Genomic DNA, 19,099 nt, shown 5'->3' with positions numbered 1-19,099 from the left:
TGCCATGGAGGGGACTCAGGAGTTCCGTGTCCTGCAGAGCACCAGCACCAGGAGCGTCCGCTCATCTCGGTGAGTGTTAACTGAATGTCTGCCGTGCCCCTGGGACTCAGAAGGTGCCGGAAATGAGGAAGCGCAGAGGGCACCTTCAAAGGAGCTCACTGTTACAGAGACTGGAAGGCAATGACCTTGTTTTCATCATCCTAGGAGGCTAAGGAGGGCTCAACACCTGGTTCTGAGTTCAGAGGACAAAAGAGTCCCTATCTTCCTGAGTCCCAGGGAAGGCTTCCTGGAGGAGGAGGCAGATTTGAATGCATCGAAAGGAGAGCAGGGCCCTGTGGGCAAAGGGACCAGGGTGAGCAAAGGCATGGGGATACCCGAGTGTGTGTGTGTGGGGGGTATTTAGAAGCACGAGCCGAGGCTGCCTGTTGGGGCCAAGTAGGAAATGAGACGGGAAGGGAAGGCAGGGGCTGGGTGGTTAAGGTCCTTGAATGCCAGGCTGAGGATGACAAACTTCATCCACAGGCCATGGGGAGCCACTGGAGGTCAGAGAGCAGAGGAATCCTCTAGGTGGACAAAAGGAGCGGCCCAGGTGAGAGATGGTGAGAGAGTGAGAGGGAGACGAGAGGGCCTTGTGGTCTGGTGGGGAGAAAAGACACGCTGGAGGGGTGCCGGAGGGTGGGGGGCGAGACTGACGCAGGAGGAAAGGCGGTGACTGGACTGAGACAGGTTGGGTCGCATCCCAGCTCTGCCACCACCAGAGCTGTGTGGCCCCAGGCAGGTCAGTTGACCTCTCTGGGCCTCAGTTTCTTTCCCTATAAAGTGAAAAGTAAATAGAGCCACTTCGTAGGGATGTAGGATTCAACCAGATCTTATATGAGGAGCACTCCGAACACAGTAGAGATTGCTGGATGCTTGCTTTCTAAATTTAAGCATCTATTACTTTTATTAATTAGTGGTACCTTTTCCTGTTACAAATGAGGCACACTGAAGCTCAAGGTCAAATGACTGGCTGGTTTGGCAACGCTGGCCCTCAAAATCACAGGAGAAACAAGTTATGAGCAAATAAACCCGGGATGACTCAGAGAAGAGTCTTGATTTTAAAATATGGCTTAAAAAAAGGACTGTTTTATGACTTTTGCACTGTGCGCTTATTAAACCCGAGCTATAAATGTGAACTAATAAGTAAAATGAGTTAAGTTAATGTAAAAAATCAACCTTCAGGATATATCTATATTGTCTAATGGCAGTCCATAAACATAAACATAAAAATTTAAAATACAAGAATGAATTGCAATGCCCGGCAGCTCAGGGATTCTGCCATTTCTCTGTCTGCAAAATAAAAGCTATTGATTTTAGCTTGGGTTCTCATTGCTCATGAGTGAGTCTTTGAGAAGTCATAAAGGAAGGAATTATTTCTGATTGTTTACTCGCTAAGGATCGGATGTATTGAATTTAAATTGTCTCCGATTCCTAATTAGCACAAACCAAATTAGAATCCGAGTACGGCAGGTCTGGAAAGGCCCTTGGAGGCCTTTAAACTTGCTCGGTTTTCTTTGTTTCATAGACCTGGAGCCTGAGGGACAGAGGAGGAAAGCAACCGGACCCCAGTGGGGCAGAATCCAAGCTAGTACAGGGGCTCCTGGCCCCCACGGCTGCGTCCTGCTCTGGTCCCTGCAGCCTCTGGGATCAGACCATCAAATCCAGGCTCAGGGGTACTACAGGGGCCTCAGCACAGGCGGATCCTACAGTGGCTTTCTCCCTACCTGCTAGGAAAAATTAACCTTCCCAGGAAAGGACCCTAGAAGCCAAAGGTCTAACGCTGAGAGCACAGTGAGTTCTAAGACACTCCGGCCTACTGTCACATGTGGAGAAGCCCTTGAACCCCTAGCCAATCCACGGAGCCAGGCAGCTCAGCTGGGAAGCAGACACCCTCGGGGGCAGAGTTTGTTCTGAGAGAGGCTTCTGGGTGGCACAGCCCCAGGGCCAGGTCATTTCCTCTCTGTGTCCCAGGAGAGGGTGGGGACAGCAAGGCCTCAATGTACGGTGGGGAAGTGAGGGTCTCAACGCAGCCAGGCTTGCTCTCTCTCTTTCTCTCTCTCACGCACGGGGACACACGAACGAGCACCACAGGGACCAAGGAGCCTCCATGCGGCGCAGGCACGTGCGTGAGAGTGCACGTATGTTAAGCTTCAGCCTGCACATGATTATGAAGCAGATGTTTAATTACTACCTGAGTGTTATTAATCAACACGATTAATACACAACCCATACCACATAATTACTTTGCAATTACACCAAAACGAAATATTTTACTGCTGAGAGTTTGCTAATTACCAGGCCTTGCCAAAGGACAGGTATAATGGGCAGCAATTTTTCTTCCTTCCTTTCCTCTCTCCCCAGCCCTCTCATTAATCTTCTGGGCTGATACCCCCACCGCCCGGAACAAGGAGTCCAGGAGAGCTGCCGGCCTCCTCCCGGAGGTGCTGCTTCTGCACTCACCTTGGTTTTAATTCGAACCCTAAATCGTCCTGTCCTCTCTTCTCAGCTCTCCAGCTTGGAAAAGTGGGTTCCTTCCGGAAATAAAGCCGGCGTCCTGTAGGCCGGTCACGGAGAGGCAGGGGTTACGCTGGGAAGCTCCAGCAGCTGTCTGGAGTTGAAGCCTAACTCCACCAGTTACTGGCTGGGTGCTCTGTGTCAAGTTAACCGTGCCTCAGTTTCCCCATGTATAGAATGGAGATGACAGTAATTACCAGAAACCCCCAAGGGGTTTAAGTATTTAATGTGACAGAATGCATAAAGTCCTTAGCACAGTGCCTGGCTCAGAGTAAGGCTTCAGTAACACCTAATACAACCATACTTATTTAACCAGAAATGGCCCCTCCAGGAGTCCTTCCAAACACAGTCTCCCAAATGGTCAGGATTTTGGGTTCCACTCTCTCTTCATCCCCTCCCTGAACAGCTCAGTCACACCTACCTAGAAACCTCTCCTTACACAGGCCCTCCCCTCTACCTGCCAATTTCCCCATCTTCCCCAGCCCAAGCCTTCACTGTCTCCTCCACAGCCACAGCCTCCACACACTCTTCCCTGCAGCCCATCCCCTGCCCTCACTTCATCTCCCACCAGGTGGGCAGACAGACCTGCAGGAGTGGGGTGTGGCCCACGCCACTCTGCAGCTCCCCAGCCTTTGGCAGCTCCCCACTGCCTGCAAAGCAAGGACCTCCCACTCCAGGGTTTTAGGCCCCAGATTCCACATTCATTGCTGAAGCTTCAGCACTTAAGTTTTTGATGGATGGATGAGTGAGTGTCTGAGCACCTTGGTAGATTTTAGGGGCATCCATGTCCACCAAGCTCAGATGTCCTGGAGCATTTCATACACCTGCATATCTCCACGGACTTGGGGTTCATCCTGGAACTTAGGGTTTACCCCTCATTGTTCATTTCCAGACCATCTCTTGGTTTCCTCCCACCTCCCCTGACAAGTGCCTCACCTAAACCCAACTGCATTTACCGTCAGTCTTTTAGGACACAGTGACCACAGGTCTAGCTAAGCAAGGACCCTGTAATAAGGGCCCTCAGATGTGTGGTCTGCTCGAGAGGCACATGTGAGGGCACCGAGATAGACTCCAGTGCAGAGCACACACTGAGGGAGAGCGAAGGGCGTGTGCATATGTGCATGGTGCACTTGCATTTGTACAAGCAAGGCCGAGGTGGCTGCTCCTGAGCATGAATCAACTCCTTCAGTTACCAAGGTTTCAGATAGCCATTCACTCAATCCCTCCATAAAATGTGGGGCTTTGGAGCAGACCACTGGTGTTAGGGTCCTGCCTCTACCTCTGACTAGGTGTGACTTTGGCAAATGCCTTAACTTCTCTGAGCCTTAGTTCTTACCTGTAAAATGGGGCTAATCTTGCTCCTACTGACAGTGTTATCGTGAGAATGCAGGGCATACTTTGGTCAATGCCTGGCATATGGGAAGGGCCAGATGAATGTTATTATTAATGAAAATAACAAACCCTGGGAACATAGAAACTTGATGTCTAATCCAGAATATGGCAACCAGCCCTAGACTCAAGGGTAGAGATGTCCCTGCAGAAGCGTTACAATAGAAGGTAGTACCGTAATATTTATTGGTCGGTTATGCATTCGTCTGTGTTTTCATTAATTCATTCTAACGCTCATTGGGAGCCCACTGCATAAGTGGCCAGGGGAGGGGAAAGGGACTGTGGCACTACCTGCAGTGAGGCCAAGTGGGAAAAGCAGTTTATGAACAGCTGGGAGAGGGAAGAGACTGGGGAACGTTGTAAACCACTCACTGCTGTATCCCCAACGGCACCAATTGCCTGTCACACTTAGGTGCTAGATGAATGGGGAACAGCACTGCTGAAGACAAGGAGGTAGCGCCGGACGAGTGGCTCAGTTGGAGGGTGGTAGGGAAGAGGAGGAAAGGCATTCCAAGCAGAGTGCACAGCACAGGAGCCTCCGCTTGCACGACCGGTGTGGGCTGCAGCCTGCAGCCACGCTCTGGCAGAGGCATGGGGGGCGGGGGAAGGAGGCGGCCGGCCATCGGTGCCGAGACGGAAGCCTGGGCTGATGGGGAGCCAGAGGAATTTCACGGAGGAGTAACGGGAACGTCCAGGTCCTGGATTTTCCTTCTTTGTCTGGAGTTCAAGCCCTGATCCTTGGAACTCTGAAGCCCTCTCTGGGGACTGATGAAAAGCTTTCCAGGGAGCGTGGGATCTGTTTCTCTTGCCTGATACTTACATAAAGCTTCCGCTCAGCCACAGGGCAAGTGCTCAGGCCACCAACCCCTGGGTGGCAGGGGAGTCAGACCAGCCCAGGTGGGAAAGAGCAAGCAGGTCCCCTCCAGGTATAACCGGGAGAGGTGCTCACTGCCTGGATGCAGTGGTTTTCATCTGGGGTGGCCAGGCTGAGGCCACGCCTCTGCTGGTCCGCACCTGGACTGTCCATGATGAAGGCAGTGGAGGACAGAAGCTTCTTCCTCTCCCCATGGGCCTCTGTGCCCCGGCCTCCCCCCAGTTTGGGCACACACTCCCTCACCCCCTTACACACGTGCACGTGTGCATGCACACACAGCAAAGTCTGGGTTGGATTAAAGCCGTGAGGTCAAATGGTTGAGAGTGCTAACCCAGAGGCAAGAAACCTCTGCTCTGGGACAGCTTCGCTATGTGCCCTGGGCAGGTCATGTGCCCTCTCTGGGCTCCTACCTTCTCTTCTTCAAAATGTAACAGAGGTGTTCAATAACCTTCAACTCTCGGGTGAAAGGAAGGGGCTCAGTCCCACAGAGGGGCAGAGGGGAGGTGAGAAGGAATCCGCAGTCCCAGGGATGAAACGACCTCTGCTTTGGAGAAAACCAGCCGGATGCCGACTGGACCAAGGCCTGGAGTCTCCCGCACCTTGCCTCAGTGGTGGGTGCGGCTGAATTTAAGTGCCCACCATTATGTGACTTCGGACATCTTCTGGGAACCTCGCTGAGCCTCAGTTTCCTCATCCGTAGAAGGAGGATAATGACGCCTGTCATTTGCAGAGTAAAACAAGAAGACACAGGAGCTTGCCCAGCATGGTGTCTGCTCTGAGGAAGCCTCAGGAAGTGGAAGCTATTGTTAGCATTACAATGACAGCTCAGTTCGCATCCTGGGGAAACCCTGCCAGGTGGCTCACTCTACTCCCAGTGCCCACCTCAGCTGGGCAAGGACCCTGGGAAGTGGCTCACCTTCATCCCGGTCCTCACTGGGACCCCGGGCAGCCTCAGCCCCAAAGGGGGCCGTTCCCGACCACAACTCAGCCACACTTAGACACTGCTCTGAGGTGTTGACATCGTTAAAAAAAAGAGATGACAGGCCCAAAATGGAGTCACTTGTGCTAAGCCAACGTCAGCAAACCAAGATTTAATACCTAACCTAATTAGAGTTTCAGGCTGTCCCAGGAATGTAATCTTAATGGGTCAGTCTGGAATTTCCTGGTCAGTGCCCACAAAGGGGGTGATCTAAGCCTGGAACTATGCGCTCTTTGCTAGAAATTTCATTTTCCCACCCCTTTCTGCCTATACAAGCCTTCCATTTTGTACAACTCCTGGGAGTTCCTATCTATCTGCAAGATGGGACATGCCCCCAATTCATGAATTGGACCCTTAAATTTACTCCGTTTTGTTTTTTAATGACACAGGTCCTCTGGACAAACAGTGGGGAAAGGAGTCTGGCAACAGGAGTTAGAATCTCACCCGAAATGTGTCATTTTTTACAAGCAGAGTGTACCGGTGCAGCCTTACAAAATGACAATGGGAATAAGCCCATCCCTGGGACAAACAGCTGTGGGGAAACCCCGGCCTCGGCTGACCCCAGTGCCCAGGGCTCTGGCTGCGATTCTCATTCCTGGAAGAAGGGAGGCAGGAACAATGGCCTGCTCCTCAGTCCCAGCCCTGGAGACGGGGCTGTTCAGGATCACACAGTCTGTCTCTGCCTGTGCGAGGGACTGAGCTCACCAGGGCCGGGCCAGGCAGGGGAGACCTCGCCCTGGGATGGTCTTCGTGCCGACTCGAATGGTGAAAGCAGGAAGCCTGACTCCACCCCCCCCCACCCAGCAGGTACTGAGGACCTACTGTGTGCCAGGCCCAATGAAGCTGCTGTCCACATGGCATCTGATGCATCTTCACATGGACCCTATGTGGGAGGGGTTGTTAAATGGAGACCCTGGAAGGTCAGCGATTCCAGTAAGTGGCAGAGAGGGACTTCACACCCGGGTCTATCAGGTGCCACAGCTGCTGTCTTCTTCCCAGTTCTAAAGTAAGGGTTGCGATGCTGCACCCTCACCCCTTTTATGGATGGAGCACCCTTCCCCGACCTCAGCAGCGCTGGCCGCTAAAGTCTCCACTCGCACCTTCTTTGGGGGGACCGCTGGCTCCTGGCTCCATGGAGCCTTGTCATCCAGAGATGCCTGGGAGGCCATAAACCCCTGCCCCCACTCCAAGCATGGCCGTGGTGCTGACAGAAAGAGCATGCTGGGCACAAACTCAACGATGCCCTTCACACTTCAGAGCTCCCGGTGGGATCTGGCTGAGGCGAGGCTGTCCTTGACTCCACGGTCCCTTAGGTTCCCCTCCCAGGAATTGTCCCTGGGACAGTAATTCCCTTGTACAGCCATCTCCGCTCAGGTTCTGCTGTTAGGGAAACTGACCAAAGGCACAGGGGGCTCAGAAAGGAGACAGGCACGGGTCCTGCCATCACAGGCCTCGTTGCACAGCAGGCGTCAAACCCAAGACTTGGACTGACCATGACCGTGACCATCCCCCATCTAATATTAAGGGCTTATGACAACTTGCTTTCCCTCCTGACCTCACCGAATACCAAAACCCAGCCAAGAGAGTTTGTGACCTCTCTTTCTATGGACGAAGAAGCTGAGGCTCAGAGAGATTACTGCCCAAGGTCACTTGCAACTCCTGCACAGTCACAGCCAGATGGGAGCTCCTTTCTGCCTGAGCACCGGGCCCCGGGCCTGCCTCCCACTACCAAAGGGGCCCTGAACACAGCCGCAGAGACAGGGTGGGGGAAGCTCAGTTGTCGGGGTCATCCCCGGACAAAGCGTGCTGTCCCTCTCTGCCACCTCCTGCAACTCCTGGGCCAGGTGGCTCAGACCACAGATGGGGGTGCGGGGGGGCCAAATGTGAAAGAAGAACGGCAGTGGGATTCACCTGGTGCCTTTCCAGCCTCTCCCCACATCAAAAGCCTGAGGCTCTCTCCTGCTCAGATGATGCTGGCTCCTCCCCACCTCTCAATTCCTGTCATGTCACAGTCTTTGCAGCTCAGCCAGGTGAGTAACAGGCAGAGAATGCGAATTTTTACCTGTTAATTTGGTTTCGGAACCCTGCTGCTTGCCCAGCCTGAATGGCTCCCCGGCAGGCTCTGAGAGGCGGGAGGGAGAGGGGCAAGCAGCCAATGGGGGGCTACTACATTGCCAGTCTCTGGGGGCTTCCCTGAGGGTGAGGGCTGCCCCACGGGCTGGGGAGCCACTCTCCCAGGACCCAAATTCAGGAAGGGGGCTTGGTTCTCGGGGCACCAGCCTCCTGTTCGTTCTGGCCCATGTCCTACAGACAAAGCCCGTTGCTCAGGGGCAGAGCTGAGTCCAGCCAGGAACGGGGGAGCCCTGTCCCCTCATTTTTCTTTCCCACAGCCATCGGTCCTCTTCAACCCAGCCTCTCCCTAATGCACCTGGAGCCTTTGCTACCCTGGGCATTGTACTTCATTTAAGCCTTGAGTCCTTTTCCATCCACCCTGCATGAGGTAGTGCTTATTATTACCCATTCTACAGATGTAGAAACTGAGGTTCAAAGAAGTGATATATCCTCAACAAGTTCCGCACAGCACTATCCTATGACCCCTGCAGTTCCACTCCTAGGTATGGACCCGAGGAACTGGAGACCGGGACTAAAGGGATGCCTGCACACGCATCTCACGGCAGAGCCACTCACAGAAGCCGAAGGTGGGGACAGCCCGAGTGGCCATCAGCCTTTGAAGGAGGAAGCAGATAAATGTGATGGGTCCATACATGGGATACTATTCAGCCAGAATAAGGGACACACAGCACTATTACCTACTGTGATATGGGTGACTCTGCACACCGTGAGCCAGACGCGGAAGGCCACATATTGTACAACGCCACTCATACGGAATCTCTGGTAGTTAGGCCGACACAAACAGAAAGCAAAAAAGCAGTGGCCAGAGGCTGGGGCGGAGGGGTCCCGAAGGGTATGGGGTTTTCTTTAGGGTGACAGAGGTGTTCTGCAATGAGACGGAAGTGGTGGTGGCACGACACTGTAATTGCCATTGAAGTGTTCACTTGAAGCATGGAGCAGCTGGCAGGGCTGACGTGTAACTCACAGAGGGGCAAAGAGCTGTGAGGGAGGCGGCCCAAACTCACACCGGCGGGCTGACTGCGGGGCGTGCCCTCCGCCTTCGTCCTCAGTTGCCTGCTCTGCGTCTTCCCGCCTCGAAGCCTCTGCCTCTGCTGGGAGACCCACTCTGCTCGTGTCTCCTGTCACAACCCTACCCCTCTTCAAGGGCCTCGGTTAGGAGCCACCCCGTCCCCTGATGTCCTTGGTGTTCTCTCCGCCCAGGAGCCCACAACTCTGTGCCCACCCCCCAACACACACACAGGAGGCTCCCCCTTCGGCCTCTGGCCGGACTGAGCTCTGCACAGGGCTCCCCTGCGCCCCCACCAGCCCCAGGGAATAATCACACTCGCAGGGGCCTTCTGAGGGTTCAATAATATGAATGTCTGCGGAGTCCTCAGCTCTGTGCTTGGCATGCAGTAGGCACTCAATTAATGGTGGCTATTAATGGGACGGGGCTGGAACCTGCTGACTCCGCTCTGCCTCTCAGCACAGGCCTGCTCCCAGCAAAAGCGCTCATATGCTTGCGGAATGGAGGCAGAGACAAAATCCCCTGACAAGGGGACACTTTCCTACCTGTTCTCCTGCTGGGCAGGAAGCCTGACTTGGTTCACAGTTTATAACATTTCCTCTCAGCGGTGTTGGCCCCATGCACACCCAGGGGAGGCTCTTTCTGTGGACTGTCTGGGGCTCCTTGGACCAGCCAGGCCCCAGCAGAGTCATGGAGTTTTGCTGTATGACGCACCTCCACTGCCAGAGTCCGCCGATCAGGAAACATTGCAAGTTCCGGCCTCTCAGGAGATGGGGCCCTGCCACATGCTTCCCCCCGACCCCATCAAATCACAGACCTACCCCCAGATCCCAGCCGCCAGGGCCACGGACATTCAGGAAGCAGACACCATTGAACACCAGAGATGTATGTTGGGGGTGGGGTCAGAGGTGTCAGCAGGAAAACCTATTAGCCTCAGAGCTGGAAGTGATTCGGATTCTGCTACTTCCTGGCTCTGCGAAATGCTGGAGAAGTCATGTGACCCCTCTGAGCCTCAGTGCTGCCATCTGTAAAGTAGGATAATAGGAAGACCCGCACCTCACAAGGCTGTTGTGGGGGTGAAAGGAGATACTGTGTGCAAAGTGCTCACCACAGTGCCTGGCACAAAGAGAAGTTCCCAGCAATGCAGCGATCACTGTTACTATTATTCCCACTTCACAGATGCAATAACTAAGGCCAGGAAGGCCAGCAGGAGTCTGGGAAAGTCACAGGACCCCTGGGCTGATAACGTATCCAGTAGTTAGACGAGACACACCCAGAACAGCCAGTGCCGCCTGGGCAAACTGCCCCTGCGTCTGGCATCGGTGATGGCTTAGCCACTGGGTGGCAATGCCGCAGGCTGCACTAACCCACCTACTTCTCTGAGGCCTCTGTGCCCCGGGAGTGTGGAGGAAGACAGCATGGAGGGTGGAAGAACGCAGGGCTCGGAAGCAGAAGACTCCCCATTTCCTGGCCATGTGACCTCGGGTATGTCACAGGTCCTGGCTTTTATCCACGTAGTTCTCTGGTTTGGAATGCCATACCCCTCTGCCCCCACCAATGAACTCCTATTCGTCCTTCAAGACCCAATTCACATGTTGCCTCCTACATGGAGCTTCCCATCTCTCCCGGGGCAAGGGCCATGCTCCCACGGCCACTTCTCCACCTCTGCCACGAGGACTGTGTCTGGTTTCTGGTTTGCCCTCTGCAATGGCCACTGAACATGGTGCCTGCCACATAGTAAAAACTCACTGACAGATGAGTCTCCGTTACTGCGCCTGTGCATGGGACACTGACCTGAGACATGCATCTTACTCACTGGACTTCGAATGTCCAAGCACAGGACTCATTCAACTGTGTCCCCCTGAGCAGCACTGGGTCAGAATGTTGGTAAAAATCTACAGGACATGATCTCTCTAACAATGGTTGCCCTGCTTGATTGCTTCATTGGCTGAAGCTAATGAATATGCAATAAGACAACACTCAGGAAGGCATTTTATAAATGAAAGGGATTGTATACATGTAAGGTATTGGCATTAAGAATAATCCCAAACACCAGCCAGTGCCAACCTTTTCAATATGCTTTTGGAAGCTCTTTTGAATTAGCAATGGAATGTAGTGGATGATGCCAAGAAATTCACTTCAAACAAAACAAGGCAGATAATTAGGAAGCTCTCACTCCAGGGAAGGCAAAGAGACGGAGACTTCCCCCGATCACACACCTCTGCAGCTGTTGATGGTGGCGAAGGGGACAGGGAGTAGGGGCCTGGGAACCTCCTCTCCCACTGACACTCAGAGCAGGAAGGGGGAGCTTTGGGACTAGAAAACCAGCCCAGCTGCTTGCCAACTGGGAGACCTTGGGTGGGTTCCTTAAACCCCTTATTGTCAGGTGCTGAGGGGGTGTGGAGAGATGGGGGGGGTGATGGTGCCCACCACACTGAGGGGTGACAAATGTTCATTCTCTTTCCTCTCAAACTATCCTTCCTTGGACACAGTGAAGACAGGGAAAATGCAAACCACAGACTGGGAGAAGTGTTCGTAATATCTATGAATGCCAAACAGCTCAAATCCAGCATATATAAAGAACTCCTACAAATCAGTAAGAACACAACAACAAAAAAGTCAATTGTGTTAACAATGGGCCAAAAGGCACACTTCCCAAAAGAAGATATCTAAATAGCCAATAAACCCACGGTAAGGTGTTCCGCATCATTACTCACCGGGGGAAATGCAGATAAAAGCCACAATGAAGCATCACTTCAGAGCCATCAGGTGGCTGAAACCGAGCGGAGGAACGATGCCAAGTGTGAGTGAGCAGGGGGAGCAACCAGCACTTTCACCCATGGCTGTCAGGACTGACCGACGGCAGGACCATGCCATTGGGCAGTGTCTGCTAAAGCTAACCCTTTGCCTACTTTACGGCAACTTGGTCGTTCTACTCCCAGTGACACATACCCAAGAGCAATGCCCACGTGTGCCACGCGAAGACGTGGGCCCAAATGTGTGCTGCAGCTTTCTGCACAAGTGCCCAAAGAGGGAGACAACCCGGTGCCCAGCCATAGAGGAATGGATGGACTGTCCCATGTATCCACACGATGGAATATTATTACCCAGCAGCAGAGAAGAGCAAACTACTGCTGTACGCAGCCACGTGGATGGGCCGTAAAACCATTCTGTTGAGCTAAAAAAGGCAGACCTGGAGGAGTTCACGCTGCTGAATCCCATCTACAGGAAGCTCAAGATACAAGAACAGCTGGATGGGAACAGAAGCCAGAACAGTTAGCGGGGGCGGCAGGGATGGCGATGGAGGCGGAAGGAGAGCGCGGACTCGGAGGGGCACCGAGGGCCTTCTGGCCTGATGGACGGGAATGTTCTATATTTTGATCTGGGTGGTGGTTACTTGGTGTAAAAAATCACTGAGCTGTATGCTGGAGATGGATGCCCTTTATTATATATGTTATTCCTAAGTAGGATTTTTAAAAGTTACTAGAGTAGAGAACTGTTTGGTCTGAACCATCTCTAGGGCCTACCAGCCCTGGAGAAGGGTTTCCGGGTTCTAACGTTGGGATTCGGCGGGGTATTGCTCGGTTTAGCCGTTGTCTTCGCTTTCTCGTCATCGGCTCGCCTAGGGAGCCCCCTTGTCTCGCTCGCTCTCCTCTGTGATTTGTGAGAATTGGCCGCCACTCCTGGCCTCACGTCTGCAGGAAGACGGTCGCGCTGCCTGGACTCCCTTCCCCAGGCCCTGCTTTCCTTGTCTGTGAAGTGGGGCTGTGGCCTCCCGCCCCAACTGCAAGCTGTGTCACGGTCACGCAGGATCACTAACGGGGCACGCTTTGCACACCGGCGAGCAGCACGAAGCCGCACTGGTGTTGAAACTGAAACCGAGCCTGAGGTTGCTCTGCCTGTCAGAGTCTGTGCTTGCCCCTCCGGGACGTGGCCAAGGAGTGGAGCGAGCGCCCTGTGGAGCCAGCCTGCCCTGGAATCCTACTCTGTCCCAGCTCAGAGCTGGGTGCCCTTGGGTGCTCGCGTTGTTTCACTCCTTTGAACTTCAGTTTTCTCCTCTGCAAAACGAGATGAATAATTCACTTACCCCAGGGCTGTTGGGAGCATTCAGAGAGATCACCTATGAAAAGGGTTTTATTCCTTCCAAATCACCAGGCAAGTGTTGCTTCATGTTTTGATGTGTTATGACATCCAGCTATTACAATGCCAACTCTCCCTGAAGTGGGGGAGAGACACCTGCCCAGGTAGAATGGGCAAGGACACTGAAGTCTGCCTCCCCACCCCCCAACTCCCCGGTGACAGCACTGGCAAGTCCTATGGAGCCCTCCTGTGTGCCAGGGACAACTGTGGGACGCCCTCTGCAAGCAGCTTCCTTAAGCTCCCAGAAGTGACTTCTGCATCATTACCAGCCCAATTTTAAGGTGAGCAAACTGAGAGCCTCAAGTAACATTGCTCCAGGTTTTCTCCTGGGAAGGACCTGGAGTGTCCTGTAGAGCAAAGCCCAGGTTCGCCCTCGGTAGCTGTGCACACTGCAGAGGTCCTGGCTGTGCCCCAGTCGCTGCTCCACGGGGCTGAGGGTGGCTACTGCTGAGCTGGCACCTGGGAGCGAGTGTGCACACAGGACGGGAGTCAGCTCTGGGCCCCAGAAACCGACAAATCTGGCTCACTTCAGCCTCCCTAGACAGACAGTCACTGGCTCGCCCTGCCCTCTGGCTGCTCCCTGCTGGCCATCATGCCCCTGAGCCCTACGCAGAGCAGTGACTATGGCCCCTGAACACCTCCCCCATACCCATCACTCTGTCGCTGCCCCCCAACTTCCTGTTGCATGCTTGGTCCTGGTAGTGCCCGTCTTGGCTCCAGCAAGCAATTAGACAAGATGAAGGGGGCAGAGAGAAGGCAGGTGAGTGGTGATGAAGAGTTGGAAGAAAGAGACCCCTGGGGCTGAGACAGAGAGAGGGACGCAGGCTAGATGAGAGGAGTAGGCAGCAGAGGGGTTTGGATTTGAGACGAGATGGACAGGGGAGACGGAGAGAAATGCAAGGCCACCCAAGGAGACACTGGGAGGGAAAGAGATGGAGGTGAGTGCTATGATTATCTCCATTTGTCAGGTGAGGAAACTGAGGCCAGGAGTTTGACAATACGCCCCAGGTACAGAATGAGTAAGCAGCTACGTGGGATTTGAACCCTCACCCGCCTGACACCGAGCCTGCGTGCCTGGCCTCCCTGTATGATTCCTGGCTCCTTGGAGACACGAGAAAAGGGAGGAAGGAGTGCTGGGGAGATGCATGTAGTGAAGGACGATGGGTGAAAACTCCTTGTGGGTCCTTGCGTTTAAATGAAAGACTCATCATTTGCCAATTCAGATACACACACAGTGTGATCCGAGCCCCAACGGCTGGGCCTCCCCCTGGGACCGCTGCTTCCCTTCCTGGAGAAGAAGCCCATGGGGCCCGAGGAACAGGCAGGGAAGGAGCTGATGTTGTTTCCCAATACCCCCGCCCTCTGCAGGGCCCTTTTGAAAGGGAGAGAAAAGAATTATAAAAAGCCCTCTCTTCGCTCCTGGCAACCTCAGGGTTCCTGCCTGGGCTGAGCCTTAGAAACATAGCTGATCCCTGGGCCGCACGTGGCCGGGCAGAGGGGGCAGCAGTAATTAATCACCTCCTGGCTGCCGTTATAAATCTTATTTCAAAGGGAAGCCATGCCACCCGCCTGCTATTTACCAGTGGGCTCTCCCTGGGTGGGTGACGGGCAAAGCAGCCCCCTCTTCCAGATGGGAGTGAGCACTTAATTGCTGATGATCAGGACCGGTGGGGGTGTCTATTCCCCTGCATGTCCCCAGATCGCGGAGACCCAGAAGGTCAACTTTAAGAGGAAGAACTCAGGTGAGGTGTGTATCAAACTCAGCATCTGTACTTAGGCCAGAGGTGTGAGCACCTTCTCTGCTCCACAGCTTGGCCTGTCTTGCTCCCAGCCTTGCCTCCCTGCTAAGCGGCTGGCACCCACCAAGCTCAGGAAGCAGAGTGACCATTTCTTTCCTCCTCCCGATCCTCTTCGTTCAATGGCCTTGAACACCCCAAGCTGCTCTACTGCAGGTAATCTGGCTCCTCTGTGCTTAGAATCTCTTGTCCTGGATCTTCACTCGGCTCACGCCCTCATTTCACTCAGGTCTCTGCTGAGACATTGCCTCCTCCAAGAAGACTTCCTGGACCAGACTGTCTTGTGCAGCTCCCCACCCCTCCAGTCACTCCCTGGAGTCAGGCTCCATGAAGACGGAGACTTTACTCGCCATTTCCCCAGCATGGACAACACTGCCCAGTGCACAGTGGACATTGGTGTGCATTTGTGAATGACTGGGTGAGTAAATAAATGGTCCAGACACTCTGACTGCCCACACTTTCCCAACAGGACCAAGAAGTGGTCGATAGGAAGTGTACATAATAAGCACAATGATGTCCGGGTCTGAATCTGTGGGCCTGCTTGTTTAAAAGCCAAGTCCTTGGGTCGAGGACCTTGAAAACACGGCATAAAAAAAAATGTAACAAATGCTTGTCGCCTCTAGTGTACCGTGAAGTCCTGAGATCTTTCCTTTGGACCATGTCTGTAGTGTGAGTCCAGAGCTCCAAGATACATTATGTTTCGTCAGTCCCTGGCATGGAGGACAGCCTCCTATCAGGTCTGGTGGGGCGGAACACATCAGGATTCCCATCCTGATCTGCGGGAAAGCGGGAGAGACCGCCCCTGCTTTTCTGCTCCCAGTCCTCTAAGTCAGAGTTAAAGCCAGTGGCTGGTGGACCATACTTCCACCAGCCTAATACAGCCACAGCACAGTGGCGCTTTATTCACTTTTTTAATTGTGAGTGAGTTGGCAATATTTGATAATTAGAAAATATCTCTTTTAAAAACCTGAGTTTTCAACTTTTTTTTTTATTTTTTACATTTCAGAAGATATGAAAACACTGAATCTGAACAGCGGCTTATCTCTTTAGATGAGATATGTGTATATGTTGAAGTTTACCACACTCCCCACCGCTCCCTGATGTCTCCCAGACAATAAAGTCATGGGTAAATCCTTGTTATCATCAAGCCTGGGCCGCAGGTTTGTTAGGCTGTCACTCAGCCTGTTCACTATTTGCGTTAGCTGCCTGGCTCCATAGGAATCTGAATGGTCTCTAGTCTAAGCCCCCTCTTCCTTAGTTTTCTCACCTGTACAGATAATCTTCTCTCCTAAAATCAAAGGAGACGATGAACATGAATGTGACCTACTATAGCTGGCACCCAACTGATGCGCAGTAAGCACTTTCTCTCCCCTTTCCTGTCCAGCTAAACTGACCCAACCGCTCATTCCCTAACTGGCAAATAAACACTGACTAACTCCTTGATGCCGAGTGCAGTGCAACACTCAGGGACGTGACGGCAAACAAACTGACGTGCTCCTGGCCCCCGGGGTCTCTCAGGCCATTATAAATAAATAATCCAGCAAATAAACCTGTGAATCCAGTTTGAAATAGGTGCCGTGAAAGCAATAAATACTGTAGAATAAGAGAGAAGAAAAAAGGCCCCCCAGAGAGGTGTATTAGAGCCGGACACTGAAGAATGAGAGGGACCTGCTAGTGCAGAGAGGGCTGGACAAGTGCTCTAAGCAGAGGGCACGGTCTGTGGCTGGCCCCAAGGCAGACGGGGCTGGCACTGATCCGGGAACTGAAATGAGGCTGGTGCAGATGGTGTGGGGTGGGGAAGGGGAGGGGGTGATGTGATCTGGCCGGTGGGGGGGCAGAAGCAGACCATCAGAGGAGTGGGGGTATTTTTTCTAAGAGCGGTGGGAACACAGAATGCTGGGAGAGTTATGGTTAATCCAAACTGTCTTTTGCAAAATGTCTGGGATCTAGAACAGCAATAAGATGCTGCTGCAAACCTGTGAAACTCCAAAAAATGCAAACTTATCAAAATCCCAAAAACCAGTAATACCAAATGCTGGCAAGGATGTGGAGCAATGGGGCCCCTCATTCATTGCCGGTAGAAATGCAGTCACTGCGGAAGACAGTTTGTCAGTTCTTACAGAACTGAATATACTCCTACCGTGCGATCCAGCACTCGTGATCCTTGGGGCTGAGCCCAACACGTGCGTCTACGCAAAACCTGCACGTGAGTGTCTACAGCAGCTTATTCATGACCATTTCACCAAAACTCTGGGATCGACCACGACGTCCTTCAGCAGGGCCCACAGACAGAATAAACAGACTGTAGTCTTTCATACAATGGAGTACTATTCAGCAATAAACAGAAATGAGTTATCAAGTCACAAGGAGACAGGCAGGAACCTAAAGTGCGTGTTGCTTAGTCAAAGAAACCAGTCAGAAAAGGCTACATAGTCTGCAACTCCAGCTACACAACACTCTGGAAAAGGCAGAACAGTGGCGACGGTAAAAAGAGCCACGGTCACTAAGAGTTAGAGGGTGAAGGAGGCATGAACAGGCAGCGCACAGGGTCTTTTTAGGCCAGTGAAGCTATTCGGTACTAAACAGTAATAATGGATGCTGTCCGTTCACATTTGTCAAAAGCCACAGAGTGTAGGATACACAGAGTGAAACCTAATGTAGACTATGGACTGCAATTAGTAATAATGTCGCAATGCTGGCTCACCAACTGTAATAAATATTCCACAATAATATGTGATGTAAATAATAGGGGAAACTGCATGTTGGCGGGGAAGTATTTGCAAACTGTGCTTTCTAATCAAATTTTTTGTAAACATAAAACTGCTCTAAAAATTAAAGCCTATAAGTTAAAACAAACCTATCTTTAAAAATGTCACAGAGAGGCTGGGTTAGCAGGAAGGGCCTGAGAGGAGATGGGGAGACCAGCTGTCCAGGTAGGAGATTGTGCTGGTGTCCACGAGGGCGGCGATGGAGAGAAGGGGTGGATCCTGAGTTACTTAGGAGGCGGACTGAACAGGACCCGGGATGGGCTGGATGTGGGGGGATGAAGGAGAGAGTTGAGGAGGATTCCCTGGTAATGGCTTTGAACCCGGGGTAAACTGAGGCCCCGTTCACTGCAGTCAGGCTGCAGAGGGGGCAGGAAGCTGTGAAGATGGTAAGGAGATGGTGAGAAATCAGACTCGGCACGCGGGCCTGGAGGTTTCCAGAAATTCACAAATCTTCCCCCATGGAAGCGAACTCATGTTCGTCAACTGAATGTAGCCGGGCTTTCTGCGGCCCCGCCTCAGCACGGCACTGTGGATGTACTACAAAGACATTGGCCCTGAGAAGCCTTTGGGGACCTCCTCAATCCTGGACAGCTGTGGAACCTGGGTTCCCAAGAAGTCAGCATTTCCCAAGACCCTCCGGCCAGCCCACGGCAGGCGGTCACGAGGCTGCCCCCTCTTTGCCATCTGCTTTGCCAGGTCTGCACTCTGTCCTTTTCTCGTGCACCAGTCTCCGGGTGCACCTTGCAAACCTTCTCTCAAGCACACACGTGAGTCTCCTAACCGGAAAGATACCTTCTGCAGGGCTTCGGAACCTGGGAAAGGGTCCCTTGGGCTATATTCTAAACCACATGTGGTCGGACAGACCATGTTTTGAAAGATGGATCATTTTAGCCCGAGTTCAGGCTGAGACAGTGATAGAGATGAAGAAAGACGACAAAGCCGAACCTCCTCCTTTGCTCCAGCACAGTCATGGAGAGTCAAGACTCCAGAGGAAGAGGGGGAAGCCATGACCAAGGAAGGAGGGTCAGAAATTGGGACAGAATGGTATGGGACACACTGGGGGGGGGGGAGGGTTCAGGATGGGCATGGAAACAGCCAGGATATCAGGAACCCCTTCTTTCTAGATGTCAGCATATTGGCCAGGTGATAGGGGTGGCGACAGCAGAGTAAACTAATGCATCACAAATTCTCTCTCCTACTGTTTTCTGGCTATTTTTTTCCACATTCTCAGAGTACAGACCTAGTTTTTGCCTCAGTTCTTCCCCCCGTTTCTTTTCTTCAAGGAGCCCCATCCCCTGACTTCTGGGGATTCGGAGCAGAGAAGGTAGAGACATTTTTATCTCATTCAGCTGTCCCACCCCATCTCTCCATTTCACAGATGGGGAGACTGAGGCTTGGAGGGAGGTAAGGGACTTCCAGAGTTACATGGCTTCAGCCCCAGAGCAGAGCCCACAGCTGGTT

The 19,099-nt window shown here is 52.8% G+C and overlaps 1 protein-coding gene across 6 annotated transcripts in view; it reads right to left on the bottom strand.

Moving 5' to 3' along the window:
- Positions 1-19,099, bottom strand: part of TSPAN18 (tetraspanin 18) — a 158,598-nt gene that overhangs the window by 53,067 nt on the left and 86,432 nt on the right. Inside the window, exon 1 of one of the 6 annotated variants that reach the window (XM_053673039.1) lies at positions 2,500-2,520. The exons of the other annotated variants lie outside the window; for them this stretch is intronic. The gene's annotated coding sequence lies outside the window, so the exon portion shown is untranslated. Of the gene's footprint in view, positions 1-2,499; positions 2,521-19,099 lie in introns of those variants that run through there. 6 annotated transcript variants of the gene reach the window in all.

Source organism: Artibeus jamaicensis, unplaced genomic scaffold (assembly GCF_021234435.1).
Source record: "Artibeus jamaicensis isolate MK-2021 breed Jamaican fruit bat unplaced genomic scaffold, CSHL_Jam_final contig_797, whole genome shotgun sequence".
NCBI classification, from domain to species: Eukaryota; Metazoa; Chordata; class Mammalia; order Chiroptera; family Phyllostomidae; genus Artibeus; species Artibeus jamaicensis.
This window is presented reverse-complemented; position numbering and strand designations above follow the sequence as displayed.